Here is a 21,599-nt window from a genome sequence, read left to right as displayed (position 1 = left end):
CCTAAACCTAATCTTGAGTTTTACCGTAAATTCACTTTCTTATTCTGGAACTAAAAATCTGGAATAATATACCACTCTATGTACGTCAGTCTGAAAGTACTGAAAAATTCAAAAAAGCTTACGTAAAGTGGAAGTACTCTGGTTAAAACCAGTACCATAGTATTATGTTTGTATAATTATGTTTAACTGCAGTTTTCATTGTTAATGGTTAATATTTATTGTTTAGTTTGTATTGCATTTATAAACTAGTTAATACCATTTTTTATAATATTACATTGTCTTTTGTATAATTATTTGATGTAAATATGTTGTAAATATGTTGAGGTACATATGGAAGATTGTTTTGGCGAATATGTAGCCTCGTTAAATAAAGCCTTTATTATTATTATTATTATTATTATAGACAATCCTCCTATGAAGTTTGAATATCGTGGTCCAAATGGAACTTAAGTTATGCCCCAGAATCTGTTTTCAGTTTAAAGGTAATAGTGACCTTGACCTTTGACCTTAAGACCCCAAAATCAACTAGAACTATCACTAAATGTGATTAATACCCCCACAAGTCTGCTTCGGAAATGAGGATGTTACTAGTAACAGAATACCTTGTAATAGAATTGAAACATAGAGTTATGGTTGTGGGCAATTAAAGATAATTGTGGTTCATGTATGATGCATTTCCTTTCAATGTGGTTGGCCATTGATGAAGTTTAATTGCATTACTCTGTAATAAGTCCAGAAAGACAAAGAAAAAGAACAAAGGGCAATAACTCTATAAATACTGAAGATAGAGTTATAGTTCTTGTGCACTGCACTTCCTCTTATTGTGCTTGACCATTGTATGAAGTTGTTTTGAATTCCAACCAGTATGTTTTAAGTTATGCTCCGGACAAGGAAAAGTATCAAAGGGCAGTAACTCTGTATTTTGTCAAAATGGAGTTATGGCTCTTGTGCACTGCACTTCCTTTTATTGTCCTTGACAACTGTATGAAGTTGTACTGAATTCCAAACAGTAGTTTTCAAGTTATGCTCTGGACAAGGAAAAGTAACAAAGGGCAATAACTCTGTAATTAGTCAAGATGGAGTTATGGTTCTTGTGCACTGCACTTCCCCTTATTGTGCTTGACAATTGTATGAAGTTGTTTTGAATTCCAACCAGTAGTTTTCAAGTCATGCTCTAGACAAGGAAAAGTAACAAAGGGCAGTAACTTTGTAATTAGTCAAGATGGAGTTATGGTTCTTATGCACTGCACTTCCTCTCAATGTGCTTGACCATTGTATGAAGTTATAATGAATTCCAACAATAAGTCTTCAAGTTATGGTCCGGACAAAAGAAAGCAATGGAAAAGTAACAAAGGGCAATAACTCTGTAATTAGTCAAGATGGAGTTATGGTTCTTGTGCACTGCACTTCCCCTTATTGTGCTTGGCCATTGTATGAAGTTGTTTTGAATTCCAACCAGTAGTTTTAAAGTCATGCTCTGGACAAGGAAAAGAAACAAAGGGCAGTAACTCTGTAATAAGTCAAAATGGAGTTATGGTTCTTGTGCACTGCACTTCCTCTCAATGTGCTGGACCATTGTATGAAGTTATAATGAATTGCAACAATTAGTATTCAAGTTATGGTCCGGACAAAAGAAAGCCATGGAAAAGTAATAAAGGGCAATAACTCTGTAATTACTTTAGATAGAGTTATGGTTCGTATGCACTGCACTTCCTCTCAATGTGCTTGACCATTGTATGTAGTTATATTGAATTCCAACCATTAGTCTTCAAGTTATGGTCCGGACAAAAAAAAAGAAGGCAATGGAAAAGCAACAAAGGGCAATAACTCTGTAATTACTTTAGATAGAGTTATGGTTCTTGTGCACTGCACTTCCCCTTATTGTGTTTGACAATTGTATGAAGTTGTTTTGAATTCCAACCAGTAGTTTTCAAGTTATGCCACGGACAAGGAAAAGTAACAAAGGGCAATAACTCTGTAATTAGTCAAGATAGAGTTATGTTTCTTACGCACTGCACTTCCTCTCAATGTGCTTGACCATTGTATGTAGTTATATTGAATTCCAACCATTAGTCTTCAAGTTATGCTCCGGACAAGGAAAATGCAACGGACAAAAAAAAACAGCAATGGAAAAGCAACAAAGGGCAATAACTCTGTAATTACTTTAGATAGAGTTATGGTTCTTGTGCACTGCACTTCCCCTTATTGTGTTTGACAATTGTATGAAGTTGTTTTGAATTCCAACCAGTAGTTTTCAAGTTATGCCCCGGACAAGGAAAAGTAACAAAGGGCAATAACTCTGTGTAATTAGTCAAGATAGAGTTATGGTTCTTGTGCACTGCACTTCCTCTCAATGTGCTTGACCATTGTATGTAGTTATATTGAATTCCAACCATTAGTTTTTTCAAGTTATGCTCCGGACAAGGAAAATGCAAACGGACGTCTGGACGACCGACCGACCGACCGACCGACGCCGACCGACCAACCGACCGACCGACCGACCGACCACCAGGTGACTCCTATATACCCCCCAAACTTCGTTTTTGGGGGTATAATAAGGGTCTTCTACCCTAATATGGACAATCATCCTATGAAGTTTGAATATTGTGGGCAAAATGGAACTTAAATTATGCTCGGGAAACTGTTTTCAGTTTTAAAGTAATAGTGACCATGACCTTTGATCTTGTGACCCTAAAAATCACTAGGGGTCTTCTACCAAATATGGACAATAATCCTATGAAGTTTGAACACTGTGGGCCAAATGAAACTTAAGTTATGTTCCGAAAACTGTTTTCAGTTTTAAGGTAATAGTGACCTAGACCTTTGACCTTAAGACCCCAAAATCAATAAGGGTCTTCTACCCAATATGGACAATCATCCAATGAAGTTTGATTATTGTGGGCCCAATTGAACTTAAGTTATACCCAATAAACTGTTTTCAATTCCAAAGTAATAGTGACCTTGACCTTTGACCTTGTGACCCCAAAATCAATAAGGGTCTTTTACCCAATATAGACAATCATCCTATGAAGTTTGAACACTATGGGCCACATGGAACTTAAGTAATGCTCCGGAAACTGTTTTCCGTTTTAAAGTAAAAGTGACCTTAACCTTTGACCTTGTGACCCCAAAATTAATAGGGGTCTTCTACCCAATATGGACAATCAACCTTAGTGAAGTTTGAACACTGTGGGTCGAATGGGACTTAAGTTATGCTCCGGAAACTGTTTTCAGTTTTAAGGTCATAGTGACCTTGACCTTTGACCTTGTGACCCCAAAATTAATAGGGGTCTTCTACCCAATATAGACAATCATCCTATGAAGTTTGAATACTGTGGGCCAAATGGGACTTAAGTTATGCTCCGGAAACTGTTATCAGTTTTAAGGTCATAGTGACCTTGACCTTTGACCTTGTGACCCCAAAATCAATAGGGGTCTTCTACCTAATATGGACAATCATCCTCTGAAGTTTGAATATTGTGGGCCAAATGGAACTTAAGTTGTGCTCCGGAAACCAAATTGCTAACGGTTGGACGTTCCAACATTTTGGGTTTAGGGGCTATTTTCTTTGTTATTTTCTTTGTTTTCTTAAGGGCTACTAGCCCATAAACCCTTTGATCACAGAATGAACCCATTATTCTCTTTTGTTTTCTTTACTGTTATATAGCCCCTAAACCCAAAATGTTTGCTCGGACAGACGGATGGATGCCATGGGGTATAACATAATATGCCCGAAATTCTTTTGGGCATATAAAAAAGAAGGTTTTATAACCTTGTGACCAATACTTTTTAAGTAAAGTTTATCAAGTAAACAATCACTTGTCCATGACTGGGTTTGGACCCAGTAAGGCAAACAATCCTAATTGGTTTAAACGTATTATTTTAAGCTCAATTGCAAAACAATTTCTTGCAACTTTATATTATATATTAATTACTTTCGAGTCTGCTTCCAGGAATCAACCAGTACTGGTGTCATATGAAGAAACATTGTTGTGACCTGATTAGGGCTTGAACCCATGATCTCTAGAATGAGAGGCAGACACCTTTGCCACTAGGTTACCGCCCCCGCTCAATTCTTAGATTACTTGTAGTGTGACATGTTAACCATTCATCTGCTTGAACTGTTTATAAGGCTATATACATGTACATAAAGAGGAGGGTTTATACAATTGTAATAATTAATCTGATATATGGGAAAGTTGTATGACAACTGGCCTTGAGGTTATAAAACCTGAGTCTACACTCTGTCATAAATCTCAGGTTTTCATTGGTCAGTGTACATTCTGTGCTGGTTTTTGACCAATCAACTACAAGAGATGTGAATTTAAGCTTACGAAATTTCAGTCTAATCATTGACCCTGCATATTTTTGTTATTTTCTATTCCTAACATAAAACTGATTATTTACCACTCAAAACATTAATGAGCCATGTCACGACAAAACCAACATAATGGGTTTGCGACCAGTATGGATCCTGACCAGCCTGCGCATCTGCGCAGTCTGATCAGGATCCATGCTGTTCGCTTACAGACCCTATAACAAGTAAAGAAACTGATAGCGAACAGCAATGATCCTGATCAGACTGCGCGGATGCACAGGCTAGTCTGGATCATTGCTGGTCACAAACCCTATTATGTTGGTTTTGTCGTGACACGGCTCAAAATTTTATTTATTATATACTAAATGAATACAAGGTAACACCAGGATTGGAAAACCCTTTCAAAGTTCTTTTGCATTTAAGAGGGACTCTTAATTATAGGAGGAAAAATGTCCAAAGATTTGATAAGCAACATGCATTTAAGGAAACTGTACCCTTTTCGGTGAAATGGCTGTTCATTTCTTAACTGTCCAAAAATAATCAAATTAAATTTTGTGGTTGAAATTATATTTTGTGTAATGAATTGGTTTCTTTATTTCAAATTCTATGATACATTCTATTCATTTTATTTGCACCAACTCGCCATTTCATGTTATTCCATTAATAAAATTAGCGCATCATATCCTCATACATTTGTATCTGCACTGTGTAAAGACTTAAAACATAATTTCAATCACTAAATATTAAGCAGTTAAGTTTTTGTTAAGTCAGCATTCATTTAATTAAATCTGTCACAATGTCGTAATATTAGTTGCGCAAGACAGATTTAATTTCATCAATGCTAACTGAACAAAACCTAACCTATACTTAAAGTTGCGGAAAAAAGAGAGAAAAGCACACAATATTAAAACAAAACGTGAATGCATACAAACATACAGTACAATATTGACTTTATAACTAATAGGCATATAATGTTCTACATCACTTCCTTGTTTACTTAGTTTGTGATACATGTATATTATAAATTAAAACATACATGTATAACCTGACCAAGCCCTATATTGATGTTTAAGCAGCTAAAAAGTTTTACACCCGATGCATGAAACATCTCCTAGCTATTGACAGCCCTCGTAAAAAAAAAATATGTGTCATCAAATAATCTGAGTCAACCAAGTGTTTCAAAATCTTGATCAAAACGCCTTCATCAGCAAAATCTAACTTTATATGAAACCCATATACCTATAACATGGGATATGTATAATTTTATGACAAAATCATAACTGATGCATAGGCCATAACAAAATAACACATTGTTTATAAAATCAGTTCCTCTATTTTCTCAATATATACAAAGTAACAGCAATGTATTTTAAGACATTACTTCTGAGTTTCGTCACTGACCACCCCCCCCCTGTCCCTATCCCCCACCCCCCTGCCACCCCTAAAAACAGAGCATGATTTTATATGTTTTTTTTAATGGTATACTTACAAACTTTTATTACCATCACCTTGTTACTTTCATACACTTTTTAATTTACAATGACTGCAGAACACTTAAAGTTGAATTTACATAATTTACAGTGAAACCTGTGTTTCTGACAAGACCAGTCTCCAAATTTAAACCATCAAATGTAAAGAATTTGTCATTCAAGTCCAAAGCTCAATTCTAAAATATGGTGTTATAGTAAGGTAGCCTATATAATATTTTTTTAGAAGACTTGCGTATAAAAGCAACTTGCTGTCCGAGCAAGCAATTTTGCCTGTGTAACATAAAAGCCAGAATTCAATTTCATAAAGAGATGAAATATCAAGAAAATTTTAAAAACAGAAAAGGATTTGGTTTAACACGCCCGGCAAACTGTCGCTCCACTTCAAAATTGTGGTGTACGGTAAAACGAGCGAACGGCATTTCCGAGATAGAGCGGAAGGCCGATTTAAACGGATAATTGCAAGTGTTGTTTATGTTTTTGTCTTGTTATTCATTTAAGTTGTATTTTTTCGAAAAACGGAAAATGTAGTTCCGTGTAGGATTGTTTTAGGCTTTCAATGATCTAAGCTGTTACAAAAACAAAATTATATTAAGCCCGGGAGAACTTTTCTCCCTGACGAAGTGAACGACGATTTGTAGAATATTGAACTTCCCAACCATTAAAATGCCATACCCTTCGGATTTCTTTAAAAAAAATGTTTTAGGAAAATATCAACCCGTAATAAGAACTTGTCCTTCGTGCAACATAAATTACTCCTGAAGGTTTTTTTAAATTTGTAAATCGATATTTTTCGAAAGTAGTGGAGCAAAAGGGCAAGAGATAGAGCGAACGGTTCGATGTTGAGCGCAAGGCGATATTAATTTAGCATATTAGGAGGAGCGTAGTCTATGAATTTTTATATAGAAAGCTAAAGAAGTTAAAATAGACATGATCAAGTGTTGAGTCTGAGATATATATATATATACCTTTTAAAGACAACATCCTTTCAACGACTTTAGCGTAATAAATGTAATCGCAAAGGTGTCACCTATGGCTGCCGTATAGATTCAATAATCTATGTTCCAAATTTAGATGACGCTCGATCATTGAATTATATGGCGTAAAACAGGGTGCCACTTATTCGAGGTCAATCATGATTTTGACACAGTTAAGCTGCGGTCTCACTTACTCCCGGCAGAGCCCATGACCATCCCGGTAAGTTACCGGGATGATCCGGGACGATCCGGGTTGAAATTATTGTTACGGTCACACTTACCCCGACAGCATTATGGTAGTTCCCAACTAACCACCCAGGATGCGCTCCGGATCATCCAGGCAGAGCCCAGGTGAAGCTACGGTTCATGCCGGTGCTTCCCCGGTCGTTCCCGGATGACGCCAGAAGAGCCCCGGTTGACCCAGGCAGAGCCCCGGTCGATCCAGGCAGAGCCCAGGACGATCCAGGCAGAGCCCCGGTAGAACCCCGGTGGATTGAAAACGCCCAAAAATGATAACATTGATACATAATTTTTATTTAATATAATATCTATTGTTCCAGAATAGTAATTCATGATGATTTTCTGAAAAATCCTTATGCCATACTGGATAGAAGGGAAATGGGAAGCGTTTTAATACAAACAAGTGCAATCATCGCAAATTGTCGTTATTCTTTTGAAATGATCCGGGCTTTGCTGGGGCTCTACCGGGATCAACTGTAGCTCTACCTTTATCCTCCGGGGCTCTGCCTGTAGTTACCGGGGCTCTGCCGGCATATACCGGGGCTCTACCGTAGCTCTAGATCAACAAGGAAAGGCGGCGGTCAATGAATGCAACCCCCACACGACCCAGCAAAAAGACTTGGCAAGGAGCCCAGGAGACCCTCAAACAAAAACAGGACAGAGCGCAATGCGGAGCACGGACAGGTCAATCACTTATTATAAATGAAACATAAAAAGAAATCATCAAAACCGACAAGGAAAACAAAGAAGAAAGATAAATGACTGCTTAACAGGCTCACAAAGTAAAGGGGCATAGGGGAAGGGGATACGAGACCCAAGGAAGGGGGGGGGGGGTTTATATAAGAGTTTCAGTTATGTTTCAAGATACTTTCTTTCTTATTTAGCATTGTTGTTTAGTTTACCATTTTCCTCTCAAAGTATAAATGGAAATGTTCACTTTTATAATCAAACACTGCATATTGTCAGTAAAAATCTTGGTTAATGAAAGAAAAAAATGAGTGTAAAAGTTTATTCAGAGTATCTATGAACAAAAGGAACGTAATAAAAAAAGGCAGTGCTTAATCGGTGTACGGTCCAAAATTATTAATAATTGAAAGACCTAGTTAAAGTAGAAATAAATTAATATCTTATCATATTTTTCCGGCTTCACATTTTAGTATGTCTATTTTAACTTTAAAAGATTTTATTTATAGAAATTTGTAGACTATGCTTTTTACAACAACTAAATGTCGCCTTGGGCCCAACAACCGACCTTTCGCTCTATCTCTTGCCCTTTGGCTCCACTACTTTCGAAAAAAATCGATAATCAAATTTAAGAAATCCACCATGAGTAGTTTATTTTGCACGAAGGACAAGTTCTTATTACGGGTTGATATTTTCCAAAAACATTTTTTAAAGAAATCCGAAGGGTGTGGCATTTTAATGGTTATGAAGTTCAATATTCCACAAATCGTCGTTCACTTCGTCAGGGAGAAAAGTTCTCCCGGGCTTAATATAATTTTGTTTTTGTAACAGCTTAGATCATTGAAAGCCTAAAACATTCCTACACAGAACTACATTTTCCGTTTTTCGAAAAAATACAACTTAAATGAATAACAAGACAAAAACATAAACAACACTTGCAATTATCCGTTTAAATCGGCCTTCCGCTCTATCTCGGAAATGCCGTTCGCTCGTTTTACCGTACACCACAATTTTGAAGTGGAGCGACAGTTTGCCGGGCGTGTTTAAGCTGCACAAAAATTCTAGCAAAAAGCAACAACAAAGTGAATAATTATATAGAAATTGTTTTTAGATCTAACAACCATGCCAACATCTAGCAAAGGGGTATAAATCGATATAAATTCTAAGGACATCAATTTGAAGCGACAAACATTATTTACTGTAGATTAGGTTTTTATTTCTGACCTAATAATATGGTTTAAATTGAATCGACAAATTCAAGATCAAATAGACAGTTGTTGGTAACATAAGACGTCAGGTGCTCCTCTGTGCATTATTTTAGACGTGAAGGGGCACACACCTTCCTAAAGCATGCTGGACAGCTTCATCAAATGTAAGAATTTATAGTCTCAAACAGGATTCAAACCTACTGAGCTTCCTTTATCCTGTACTATCATGTATCCCCTGAACTAAAATGTGATTGAAATATTGATAGCAGAACAGTGCCAAGTCTACAGTAAATAATTGGGTTCCATGCTAATTAAAACTTACCTGCTCTGGCCCAGGCTGTAATAAAAGGTAGAGTTTTAATTTATTTGTTTGTTTGTTTGGGGTTTTACGTCACATCGACACAGTATAGGTCATATCGCGACGTTCCAGCTTTACTGGTGGAGGAAGACCTCAGGTGCCCGTGCATTATTTCAGGCACAAACGGGAACCTGAGTAGAACCACCGACGTTCCATAAGCTAGCTGGATAGCTTCCTCACATGAAAGAATCCAAAGTCCCTGTCTGGATTCGAAACCACAGCGATGAGAGGCAAGTGGTTTGAAGTCAACGACCTTAACCACTCGGCCACGGACGCCCCTTTTTAATTTATTTATCATACAATATTGCACAGAACGAGTTTTGATACCTTGCAATATCATCAAGGGCCGTGTGCTTAAGTGATTATCTGCAAAGCATCTCCACCATAAATTCTGGGTCTTCATTTTTATCAGTGGCAACAGTTGTACCAAAGAAAACAACCGATTTAGCCATATTTAGTTTAAACAATATTTTATTAATAATCCACACATTTACATAATAAATTACATAAAATAAAATTTACGGATTGAGTAGGAAGCTTGTAAAGCTTTTTTGAAAACTCTCTCCGTTAGCCATATTTAAATCTACAGGCTGAAAATACAATTGATTTTAACAGCATTTCGATTGATGATATGAATCAGTTTATAATGAAAACCCTGACATTGTGCAATATTGTACAATTACACACAACTTATGATTTGCTAATGAAAAGGAAATATTACGGGTAGTGGAAATATATGTTAAAAAAACCCCCAAAAAACAACTTTTTTAGTTGGTGGAGAAATAAATTAGATATCATTTGGTTAACTGCAGAAGTCATCACTCTAACAATCAAGGGTATCGCTAAACCTCTAGATTTTGTTTCAAAACATACATGTAAATTCATAAATGAAAAAAATTTCTTATATTTTTATTCAAAACATGTCCACAAAACTTGCATGCTGAAATGCCAAGAGTATGCTGGTGGTGAAGGTAATATTTGAAATTAGGATCCCATTGATAAAAAAAAAAAATCACCACTTTTTAACGAGTGAATAACCAATTGAAATCTTGCAATAGTAGACTTCAGAACCACTATTACCTTAGTTACACATACATTGTAATAGTAAACTTATGAACTAGGTGAATTTATAACCATGGTTATTCAATACATGTAGTCAGTACTCCCAGGTCTCAAAGGAACAGATACAACAAAATATTATGCCAGACAAATATGCCAGACAAATAAAATCTGCACTTGTTGAATTCACTTACTAGCCTAATTTCTCTGTAAAAATGCATGTATTTTTAACCAGTTATTTTTTGTAAATCTTTCAAAAAATATATGTGCTCATTAACATAATTATGTCTATATTTATAATGAGATCTTCCTCCGCCAATACAGCTTAATGAAAATATGAAATATGCAGATCTCAAATGCTTATTTGTGCATTATTTCAGACATGAGCCAGTGTAGAACCAGTAACATTCTGTAAGTTAGCTGGATAGCTTCATCACATGAAAGGATCCAAACTCCCTGATGGGATTTGAACCTTCAGGAGTGAAGGCAAGTGATTTGAAATCCTAAACAGTAACCATCAGCCTTAAATTTATGTTTTGTGAACATATTAAGATCCAAAATAAAACTTACAGTGTACAATAGATAATAAATTATCATATAAAAACTTACATGTTTAATTCAATGAATGACATGCATTTACTAACTTCAGTGATCAGAGAGTAAAAAAGAGAAAAAAAAGAGATAAAAACTTACATGGGGCGGATCTTGACTTCCAAGAACACTGGTTTGATGTACAAGCCTCCTGCAACCACGTAACACGCTTTGAGGAGCCAAAATTAATCTGCTGAGTGATGTCATCTTCTGTTTGTAGAGATCTGTAAAAACGTTCAATGAATACTTTTATAATGTTAACATTTTACATAATGATATGACACTCAAACTACTTGGCATAAAAGTAATTATAAAAGGTTAACTATCAAAAAAATGTTAAATAATAGTAACACATTACATTGTATTTAGTGGCCAATATTAAATAAACTGTTTGGTTATTGCCCTATTCTTGTCTGCCTTTATTTAAACATAAGCTTGACTGCATCATTATACAGTAAGACCTGGCGTTGCCAACCCGCCTTTAAAAGATTTAACATTCTATATTCTAAAGTCTTTATTACCTCTGATGTAAAGAAAGTAATGTAACATTGGTTAACTCTTTCCTTCATGAGCATATTGTGAAAAATTGCCGTTTTTCATTGAAAAGCCTCCTGTTACAAGTTCAAACTGCTATGAAATTATGAAAATGCTTCAATACTGATGAAACTTGGCACAAATGTTGACTGGACCATTGCCTCTGTAACGACATGCTCAATCTTAAATTTCCTGTAACATTGGCAACGGGGAAACATCTCAAAATTGCCAAAAATCACTATTTTGCATTGTTTTTTCCATCAAAACTAATTTTCAAAGTGCTGCAACTTCTAAATGGATTGAGATAGAGTAAACGGCTTTTCAGGCGTTGGTTACACGTTACCTTAAGATCGACCTGAGGCCATTTTTAGCCTGTCAAATGTGTAAATTTTCTTGGCAATGAGGGGAACTTCTGCCACCCTTCAACAAACCCCAAAACACCCTTCAACCCCTGGATGTATCACCTTAATGGGGGATGGTGGGGGGTGGGAGTAAGGGGCGGCACGGAAAAAAGTGATCACTTTTTTTAAACAACATTTCTCAAACAAGAACAGTGTTTGGGGCCTAAATAGGGCATTTTGAGGCTTCAAAAGGGGGGGGGGGCAAAAAGCCGTCAAAACACGTCTATATGAGGAAAAGGGTTAACGCCCAAACTTGAGGCAAATGTATGTGAAACTTTTTTATTAATATTGCCGCAGTATATTGTTCAATTTTAGCTATCACTGTTAATATTACTGTATAATATGTACATACAGGTCATCTTTTCCCCCTGTAGATAATTAGTAAAATGAGCATTTTCTTTCATATTCTGCATTAATTAAAGATCCTGCATGTTGTAATTAATTAAGGATGTAACATACAGTTATTAGTGAAGTTTTATATATGTATATAATTATTCTTCTAAAACAATTTCTAAACATCCACAAATATGTGAAATATGTACAGCAAATGTTTATGTACATTACTATTAAACATTAAACTTAATAAATTTATTTCTTATTGAAAAAAACTTGCTTAGACTGTATCCAAAATAAATTTCTAATTACCTCCCTTTATTTACATGAAATATTAAATTCCATAATATATCTCTACAAATAATGCTTTTTGAAACTTACAATATTGATAAATCTTCATTTGAGCATCATATTTATGATATAAAACCATAAAAAAATTTCCATTTCAGGGTCTGTGATCAATCAGAATTTTCCATCATATTGTTTACTAGTAAACACATGGTTGAAACTTAAGTATATCTATTTTGTCTGTTGTCAATCTAATGTTTTCGCTATGTCAATTGATGCCATATTGTATGCACAGCTTGCAGTCTTTTTATCTTTCTCAGTTTATAAACTTAATGCCAACGTGAAAATCTATTCTACAAAATCAAGGTGTTCCATACAGTAAGGCAAGCCTTAAACTTATCTTTGTTAAGGCCTTCCTTTAAAATTAAATTTTTAGCATGGCATGTTAGACTTTTGTGTCAACAGACCAAGTTCATAAACATATATACTGGAAAAAGTTTTACTTTCATTACATGTATTCTCAATTAAAACTGATTAAGAATTTAAAAACTTATAACAATTTTCTCCCAAAATACCAGTTACTGGTCTGGTTTCAAGTCACATTGACAAAAATGTTACAACAGATGAGCCAAAATATTTCAAGACAATGAAAACTGAGAAAAAAGTACTGAGATTTTAAGAAAAGTAAAAACATTTAAATTAAGATATAATTTCTTCATTATTTGCGATTAATGGCCGAATTTGCAGTATTTTTCACCATATTTCTACTGTGTTACTAACACAGTAAGGCTTATTTTAGGAATATTTACCTCTTTTTGGTTATTTACATGAATTGTTAGTGCTGCCATGTGAAAATTATTGTCTTTGTTCGCTTATCAATATTTTACTTTTTTAATACGTTAACAAAATTTTCATGAAAATTAGCATGAATCTGGAGACCTGCTGCTTTTAAGTCATAACATGACTTTTGAACTTTTCTAATGCCCCTTCAAGCATTATTTTAAAAACAGGCCAGGTGCCTGAGTAGAACCACTATCCTTTTGAAACCCAGCTGGATAGATCATTTACTTTGTGAAATAAATCTTTACTTGTAAAGCTACAATTTATAATCGAAAAGCTAATTACATTGTTAATAAATACAGGTGGCATGGATAAGTCACAGTAGTTATAACCATCATGCATCAGACTATTAAGTAATCTTAGGATGGCTAACCGTGTTGATAAAAGCCGTTGTTTCCTTGAGCCAGAAATTTTACTTATTGCTCAGTACTAGTTGGTTCAATTAGAGGAACAGATTCAGATTATGTCTAACATTTTACTTCATATAAACAATAAATAAAAAGATTGGGAGGGGGGAACAACACATCAAAACACCAGGTTGGTTTGTGTATATATTATAACTACTGGTTTCTGGTACTACATGTATATACCCTTCTTCAGGTTAACTTCATATGAGCCGCACCATGACAAAACCAACATAATACGTTTGCGACCAGCATGGATCCAGACCAGCCTGCGCATCCGCGCAGTCTGATCAGGATCCATGCTGTTTGCTTACAAACCATATAACAAGTAGAGAAACTGATAGCGAATAGCATATTAATAGCATATTATATTATTATTATTATTATAAATAGCATATTTATATTAATTAATTATTACTTTATAATAATAGTTTGAGACAAACTTGAATCACTCAAGTGTCCATTTCCTGGAACTAGTGGTAACCAGTACTAGTGTCATTACAAGAGCACATGGATCTATCTCAATCAGGGTTCAAACCCACAAACCCTGGGTTAAGAGGTAGACGCCATAAGTTAACAACCAGGCTTCAAACGTACTTTCCTCTGGTATCAACAATGTACATATTATTAAGCTTTCGTCACCTTATTGCAATAACAGGTTAAGTCCTAAAAATTTCAATGATAGTTAACCCGTTACTGCACTAATGTGTAGCTATGAAACCAAATAAGCAAAGCATATTACTATTGTCAGTATACATGCTTTTTAACATAATTTGTCACCTTAGTGCAATAACTGGTAAACTCCTATTAAATTTAGAAGGACTTTACCCTTTACTGCCCAGGCAATCAAGTACAAAAAAATCCATTGAATTGTTATCTTTTTATCTTAAACCAAATTGATATCAACTTAATTAATTAAGGTTTATGACTTTTCCTTCTAAAAATACCTAAACAATCACTTTAGTAGAAATTCAGAAGAAATCACATAGTATCAAAATATATTTTCTAAATTTATTTTGGCACAGTCATGTTTAGTTCAACAATTTATCCGTTCATTTAAACTTTGTCAAAATGAAAATATACATACAAATCATTTGATCTATAGCTTCTCCATGCAACAATTGATAATTTACTGAGCTATATTTTTTTTATCAGCCTTTCATTAATTTGCAAAACAATCAATATACGAGAAAAAGTTGAAGAAAAGTTTACAATGAGATCTCAAGCACAGATAATATTATGTTTAAATCTCGTGATGGTATTAAATTTCAAGAATGGACTTGCCTTATATAGTCTATTGTTTATTAATCCTTACAGCAATAGAATATACAGCTTTGAATGTGGAATAGTTCATTAATAAATCAAGAAACATTATATTAACAAGAGGGCCATGATGGCCCTGAGGTCGCTCACCTGTATATAGGCCCCCCCAACCCCCACCCCCAACGTTGCAGGGCCAATTTAACCCAAGGGCTTTTATTTGCACAAACTTGGTAGACACCCATAAGAAGATGTTTCATGCTAAACATCTAAGTTCTAGCTGATCATTGGGCTTTTTAAAAGAAGATTTTTTTTAAAGTTTTTACTATACACATATAGTTAAAAACAATGACACCCCTGGGGCCGGGCCAGTTTTGACCCCAGGGCTTTTATTTGAACAAACTTTGTAGACACTTACTAGAAGATGTATCATGCTTAATATCTAAACTCTAGCTATTTGGGTTTTTTGAAAGAAGATTTTAAGTTTTTGCTATACACATAATTATAAAGAAAATCAATGACCCCCGGGGCGGGGCCAATTTTGACCCCAGGTATTTTATTTGAACAAACTTTGTAGACAATAACTAAAAGATGTTTCATGCTTAATATCTTAACTCTAGCTATTTGGGTTTTTTCAAAGAAGATTTTTTAAGTTTTTGCTATACACATATAAGGAAAATCAATGACCCCCGGGGCGGTGCCAATTTTGACCCCAGGGCTTTTATTTGAACAAACTTGGTAGACACCCATAAGAACATGTTTCATGCTAAATATCTTAGCTCTAGCTCTTTGAGTTCTTTAAAAGAAGATTTTGTAAGTTTTTACTATATGCATATAGGGAAAATCAATGACCCCTGGGGCAGAGGCCAATTTTGACCCCAGGGCTTTTATTTGAACAAACTTGGTAGACACTTATTAGAACATGTTTCTTGCTAAATATCTTAGCTCTAACTCTCTTGGTTCTTTTAAAAAGAAGATTTTTTAAGTTTTTACTATATGCATATAGGGAAAATCAATGACCCCCTGGGGGGGGGCCAATTTTGACCCCAGGGCTTTTATTTGAACAAACTTGGTAGACACCCATTAGAACATGTTTTGATGCTCAATATCTTAGCCATAGCTCTTTGAGTTCTTTAAAAGAAGATTTTTTAAGTTTTTACTATATGCATATAGGGAAAATCAATGACCCCCCGGGGCGGGGCCAATTTTGACCCCAGGGCTTTTATTTGAACAAACTTGGTAGACTCCCATTAGAACATGTTTCATGCTATATATCTTAGCTCTAGCTCTTTGGGTTCTTTAAAAGAAGATTTTTTAAGTTTTTACTATATGCATATAGGGAAAATCAATGACCCCCCGGGGCAGGGCCAATTTTGACCCCAGGGCTTTTATTTGAACAAACTTGGTAGACACTCACTAGAAGATGTTTCATGCCAAATATCTAAGCTCTAGCTCTTATGGTTTTTTACAAGAAGATATTTAAAGTTTTTTTCTTTCGGTTGCCATGGCAACCAGAGTTCTGCATGGAATTAAATTCTTTGAACAATTTTTAAAGGTGACCACCAAAGGAACATTCCTGTGAAGTTTGGATGAAATTGGCTTTGTGGTTTATGAGGAGATAACATTTAAAGTAAAAGTTTACGGATGGATGGACGGACGCCGGACGAAAAGCGATCACAAAAGCTCACCCTGTCACTTTGTGACAGGTGAGCTAAAAAAATACTAGGGAACAGATAATGTTGATCATCTGCCAGCACTTTTGTATAGTCTGACCAGGTTTTATACTGTTGGTAGCTCTTCTTTTTTTTGTGCATTAAAATACTGAAATCCCTGAAACTTGAAATGAACTGTTCCAATTTCAAAGCAGGGTAAATCCCAATTACATAATACAGCAGATTAAGGGCTAAACACCAGATATATAAGACTTTTATCAAATGAAAGTGTGTGCTTGCAAAGCAGGACATTTTTAATACTTAACACAGATTCAAGAGGTTAATGGCTATAAAAAACCCAGGTAACCAGGGGCAGCAAAATCAATTGTCCGAATTACACAGTTTGTCCCATAGTTTGTACATACAATTAAATTTTTTTAAGAATTTACAATATTATAATATGGACAAGCTAAGAAAATTTAATGCTTTGGATAAAAACAGACAATTATGTAAAAATCAGATTTTGCCGGCCCTCATAATAACAGAGTCTGGTGAGACTGTAGGTTGGCATGGGTCTATAGTACAGGCATAGGTCATATGTTTTTTTCTTCTCAAATTTCAATTTTTTCACTCGTTATCAAATGCATTCCCAGTTTAAGCTAGATGATAAATACATGTATACTGTATAAGCTACCTACACTGTATGGGCTTGTCAAGAATCAATATTCCATACTGATAAGATAAGGCACACCATGTGCATTGTTGTTGTTTTTTTTAACGATGTTACTAATTTATTTTCAAGAAACCAAGTTAAGAGATAGAAATATAATTTTTTTTGAGGGGGGGAAGGGGGGGGGTTACATTTAAGTTAGACAGTATAGGCCATATGGCAATTTTCCAGCTTAGCTGATTGAGGAAGACCTCAGGTGCCCTTTTGTGCATTATTTCAGGCATAAAACTTTCACACAAGTAGAACCTCTGATATTCTGTAAGCTAGCTGGATACTTTCCTCTTTTAAAAAATTCCAAAGTCCCTGGTAGAATTTAAACCCACATCAGCAACTTGCCAAGGGGCAAGTGGTTTGAAGTCGACAACTTTAAACACACAGTCAGTCATTGATGCCCCATCAACAGATATCAATATCAAAACATTTACCCTAAACCAGTGATTTTTTTACCAATTTTCAAAGCAACCTGTGGCTTTCTGAAGGGGAAAATATAGCACGATAAATCAGAAAAGGGAAAATCAAATTCCAACAAATGAGAATAAAATTTACCCGCACATTTTATAAAATTTTCAATTTCAATTCAATTTAACATGCATGGTGCATAGCAGAGGCCTCTAAAAATATTTAGATTTAAGTCAGATGCTGTTAAGTTATGGTTTTGGTGAAGAAGTCCACAGGGCATTTCAGGGGAAAATATTAGCTTTTTTAGGGGAAAATATACCTATTTTGAGCTAGGGGAAACAGCCTTTATTCGGCTGTAAAATACAGGGGAAAAAATTACTGTAAACATGTTGGAACTGAGAGTGATGAGCATTTTCCATGTGTAGAGCAAGGTTAGCCTGCATATCCATACCCTCTGACCAGACTCAATACTGTTACCTGTACAATTTTTTATATTTTATTTAAACTTCAAAATAACTCAAATTCAAAGCAGTGTAAGTCATGTTAACATGTTAGACTAATGATCTACGGACTGCTCGGGCCTCGTGGGTGTTATATGTGTTATGATATGGGAGACAACTCTGTCATGTTTACTTGTATACATTTCATATATGAGTTTAATACTGTTACTGGACGTTATATATCAGGGGTGTGGAAATATGAATTTTTGTCACTTGTCCACAGGCAAGTTGGGCAGGAATTTTTACTTGTCCTCAGCTTATCTTTACTTGCCCATACAGAGCTCCAGACAATTTTTTGGCCAAGGGGTTTTTACCCCTCAAAATCTAGAGTGAGGGGTAAAATGCAAATTCTGAAAAATATAAGGGGTAAAATCTGTAAAATAGCATTTTGCATTATTTATACCATACAAATTAAACTGATTGTTTTTGTTAGTTTGTTTTCTTTCTTGTTTTTTCTTAGAATAAAATATTGAATTTGATTCAATGAGAAATAGGGCTGTCATTGAATATAGCAAAATCGATACAACATCGATGTTCATCATCCGATACAATATCAATACACAGTTTCAAACACACTCTTCCTATGTACAAAATCATAAAAATACTATAGGAATCTGTTCACACTTTACTATGGGAGGACACTGTTACCTTGCATTAACTTTCATTTGAACATATGGCCAATGTTTTGTATCACTAAATGTATGTTTTATAGTCATGCGGTGTATTTATGTTTTAAATTCATGTATAATAAATTATAATTTATATGTTTTTGAATCCTCAACTGTGTGTTTGTTTGCATGTTTGGTTTTTATGCCGATTTTGACGGACTACTATTAAAATGCTATATATATAAACAAACATGTAATCTTACAGACAAATACAACAAAAGACAGAACATGTTTGTTTATAGCATTTAAATAGTAGCCCGGCAAAAATTGTTAAATTACTCTTAAAATTAAAATAGCAGCATATCACCTAGTATACCAATATTTATAACTTGTAAATATTATGATACAGTAAAGCATGCCCATATCACTGTGGTAGCGTGAGGTATTCAGCATACACATTTTTATACTGTGACAATTCTGCATCAGACAAAAGAAAAAAATGTTAAAAAAGCGGCTTATAAAATTTTGGAAGCCAGAACCATCACTGAGGAATCTTCAGTGTGGGACATTCACTGGTTAATCAAAAAGTCACTGAAGGCTCTCAATTGACACAGGTGTCAAAATATATATATCACAGAAGTCTGAGATCAATGTACATGTGGTAGTGTTTAGACCAAAAAATAAAAGTAACTTTCCATTTATTAAAAACATAATCATCTATAATAATAGTAATCGTCACCACACTCGGTTGATAAAAATATTGCACAAAATGACCTTAAATCAGAATTTGTTGACAAAATTTAATTTCACACTGTCTCTTCTAAATGAACTGATCCTGACTACAAGTGATTGACAAGGTGCTAGAGATTGCTTGGTGCACTAGAAGTGTCATACATATCTATCAATTTGTGGATAAGTGTCAACTGTCAACATTTCGTGTGTAATACTAAACTTTCTTGGGAAATCTATCTGATATCAACATCTTAGAATAATTAACATGCAAAGATCAGTGTTTTTTCCCCTGCTTTGGGAATGGTGCTGGTACCGCTGCGCTGTGAAGATGAGAGTTTAGTAGGACCGGTCGGCTATAGGCAGAGCCATTGGGTAATATGTTGGTTCCCATAACTCAAAGCGCCTTGTATTTGTATATGGCAAAGCTGGGGAACCACATTCAAATTTGTCGAAAGATTTTGTAAATGGAGTAAAACGCGATAATCTTTATGTTTATTTCGACGCATTGTTTATACTGACGTTGAAGTTTAAAATTGACCAACATAATGGAGAATACTGAATAATATCTTCTGTGCCGATGGACCTAAGGATTATATGAAAATATTGGAAATGGAATAAAATAAATGGGTGATTTTGACGGTTGGTGTTCGGATTTTTTCCGGCGAACATTTTTATCTTGTGTAATCTAGATTTAATTATTATAGACTTATAGTTATACAGTTATAGACGTTGAAATATGAACTTTTTTCAAAACGGTTAATATTATATTAAGTTTTTTATGCATATATATGATCATATGTGCTGGGATTGACAAATATACATTTTATCTGGATTTTAAAGGCATTTTGAGCTCCACACCCTAAGTGTCTGTGATTTTAATGAGTTCCGTGTAACGCGTACAAAAAGAATGTGTATCGCGAAAATAGATCATAAATGTAATATTGGAACGTCATCTCGTAATACAAAACATAATAAACTAATGAAATGATTACTTTTATTTTGAGTTGAATAAAACCGGTTACCTATTATAGTTTCCTTTTGAAAGTGGAGTACTGCTACAAGTAAATAAGTATAAACAAATGTGGTTGCTCGAGTGAATCTTCAATACGTTTCGCACTAATTGGTTTCCGACCCAAAATGAAATAAATATTTATTTATTGTCTGAAGTGACCAATCAGTTTCCAGTATTGATAAACACGCCCCTGTGTACTGATAAGCACGCATATGGCTAATTACATGTATGTTCATGTATGTTCATGTATGTTCATAGTTCATTTAATAATTTGATTAGATGTTGATCGTGTTAACTAGCGTATGTATCCAAGCTAGACTAATTAGGGCCTAATATGAAAGTGTCAAAGCAATTGCAAGAATTTTCAAATGACTATAATCTTAGCTATTAAAATGACGGGCAAGTAACGAGAATTAGTGCCTACGATTCCAACATAGACTCAGCGATTTAGCTTTCATTAATTTTCATCAAATTTATTTATTAATTCCAGAATTTTTAGTTTAAGACGATAACTACTTTGTAGTATTGGCAGTGATTCCCTACCTAAAACTACGGATGTACATTGTAATATAAATCCGTGCTAAAACACTGAAATTAATAGAGACAATTGAAGTGCAAGCATGGATGGTAATTCATTACATGTAGCACTTGGCTTAAAATAAGCATGCAGTGTAATTTAAAGCAGCACGCCTCCAGATTCATGCTAATTTTCATCAAAATTTTGAAAGTGTATTAAAAATAAAAATATTGTCAAGCTAACAAATACAATAGTTTTCACATAGCAAACAGCATCAACAATAATTCATTAAAGAGGTAAAGATATGCAAATATAACCATTAATTACTGCGTTAGTAACGCAGTAGAAATATTCGGGAAAATACTGCAAAATCGGCCATAAATCGCACATAACGACTAAATTACATCTTTTGTTTTTAATTTTTTACTTTTCTTAAAATCTCAGCACTTTTTTCTCAATTTTTATTT

General features: G+C 34.7%; 1 pseudogene; it reads right to left on the bottom strand.

Moving 5' to 3' along the window:
* The window catches only part of LOC132728943 (phosphonopyruvate decarboxylase-like), a 33,990-nt pseudogene extending 13,246 nt beyond the window's left edge, over nt 1–20,744 (bottom strand).
* Nucleotides 20,745–21,599: the final 855 nt, after the last annotated feature.

Source organism: Ruditapes philippinarum, unplaced genomic scaffold (assembly GCF_026571515.1).
Source record: "Ruditapes philippinarum isolate M1 unplaced genomic scaffold, ASM2657151v2 ctg3641_1_1_1_1, whole genome shotgun sequence".
NCBI classification, from domain to species: domain Eukaryota; kingdom Metazoa; phylum Mollusca; class Bivalvia; order Venerida; family Veneridae; genus Ruditapes; species Ruditapes philippinarum.
This window is presented reverse-complemented; position numbering and strand designations above follow the sequence as displayed.